Source organism: Rattus norvegicus, chromosome 13, assembly GCF_036323735.1.
Source record: "Rattus norvegicus strain BN/NHsdMcwi chromosome 13, GRCr8, whole genome shotgun sequence".
Lineage (NCBI taxonomy): Eukaryota > Metazoa > Chordata > Mammalia > Rodentia > Muridae > Rattus > Rattus norvegicus.
In genome coordinates, this window is record NC_086031.1 from 27,476,653 (window position 1) to 27,478,816 (window position 2,164).

Genomic DNA, 2,164 nt, shown 5'->3' on the forward strand with positions numbered 1-2,164 from the left:
TTCTTATGTGAAATAGATTGCCCATGAACACCTAATTGATGAGTGTTGTATTATTTGCTTTGTGATTTAATAAAAAGCAAGGCAACCTGTAATTTAAAAATGAAACTGCAAGTTAATAAAGTTCAAATGTCAAGAACAAACTTGGGTGAAAATGAGAGAAACAGCATTCTGTAAATTTGTAATTTGTAAAAGAGAATTTGAAGAAATCCTCAGGTCATAACGGGAGGATGATAAACATGAAGCTATTGAGCAAATTTTCACATTTTCAACAAACTGAACCATTTATTTTCAGGAAGAATTAATTCTGAAATTACAATAATGATTAAAATCTTTGTTGGAAGTGTTCATCTTACTCATCTTTTTTTGTAATGCAATTTGCTTCAAGCTCCCAATCATACTTCAGTATGCCTTATCAGGCTTGATACTGTCAGTAATGACTACAGGAACTTTAACTTGGGGAAGCACAGCATTGTCGCTTCTGTTGAGGTTTAATTTTGGAAGGACAACAACTGTATTGCCATCATTTTGATGCATACATATGTCCTACTTCTTGAATTTGCTGCTTATTGGGAAACACAGCTTGGCAAAACTCTCAGCACAGCATTTTACAAGATCTTATTAATCTTTAGCACCACTTGAGTGAGAAATATTTCCTGAGTGCATTACTTCTTTTTCATTCATCAGAAAGTTGTTGTAACCAACTTTAGTGGACACAAAAGCAAAGGTTTTAAGGAGACTAACTCATATATTTTGCTTTCAGCTTGTATTTTTAGTATCTTCAATATACAACACCTTATTTTATGATTTTTTAGATACATTTTCCCAATTAATTCCTGCACAGTTGGTGCTACTATCCATTATTTGTATACAACATCAGTAAAACTTATCTGCTTGCAATATATCATACAGCATGTGTGTTTACTAGCATGTCTTTCCTACAACTAGGCCTTGAGATTATTGAGGAAAGGAATTATGTCTTATCCTTCTGTGAATTTTCAAACAGAAGGTATGAAACAGACCAAATACGTATTTATATTTATCTACAATACACATTTTCTTCCTAAGAACAAATCTATTAGTAGTGATGACCTATGGAAATAACTATTTTAAATACTAATTTGTTGTATAAGATTAATAAAAAGTGCTCGCTTCGGCAGCACATATACTAAAATTGGAACGATACAGAGAAGATTAGCATGGCCCCTGCGCAAGGATGACACGCAAATTCGTGAAGCGTTCCATATTTTTAAACCAAGATATTCCATGACAAAACCAAATTTACACAATATCTTTCTACAAGTCCAGCACTACAAAGGATAATAAAGGGTAAAGCCCAACATAAGGAGGCAAGCTATACCCTAGAAGCAAGAAACTAATCATCTTGGCAACAAAACAAAGAGAATGAAAGCACACAAACATAACCTCACTTCCAAATATGAATATAACCGGAAGCAATAATCACTATTCCTTAATATCTCTCAATATCAATGGCCTCAACTCCCCAATAAAAAGACATAGATTAACAAACTGGATACGCAACGAGGACCCTGCATTCTGCTGCCTACAGGAAACACACCTCAGAGACAAAGACAGACATTACCTCAGAGTGAAAGGCTGGAAAACAATTTTCCAAGCAAATGGTCAGAAGAAGCAAGCTGGAGTAGCCATTCTAATATCAAATAAAATCAATTTTCAACTAAAAGTCATCAAAAAAGATAAGGAAGGACACTTCATATTCATCAAAGGAAAAATCCACCAAGATGAACTCTCAATCCTAAATATCTATGCCCCAAATACAAGGGCACCTACATATGTAAAAGAAACCTTACTAAAGCTCAAAACACACATTGCACCTCACACAATAATAGTGGGAGATTTCAACACCCCACTCTCATCAATGGACAGATCATGGAAACAGAAATTAAACAGAGATGTAGACAGACTAAGAGAAGTCATGAGCCAAATGGACTTAACGGATATTTATAGAACATTCTATCCTAAAGCAAAAGGATATACCTTCTTCTCAGCTCCTCATGGTACTTTCTCCAAAATTGACCATATAATTGGTCAAAAAACGGGCCTCAACGGGTACAGAAAGATAGAAATAATCCCATGCGTGCTATCGAAATACCACGGCCTAAAACTGGTCTTCAATAACAATAAG

At 34.7% G+C, this 2,164-nt stretch overlaps 1 non-coding gene across 1 annotated transcript; it reads left to right on the forward strand.

Moving 5' to 3' along the window:
• Positions 1 to 1,141: 1,141 nt before the first annotated feature.
• LOC120096442 (U6 spliceosomal RNA) lies at positions 1,142 to 1,248 on the forward strand. Its single transcript, XR_005492848.1, has one exon. It is a non-coding gene; the product is annotated as a U6 spliceosomal RNA (small nuclear RNA).
• Positions 1,249 to 2,164: the final 916 nt, after the last annotated feature.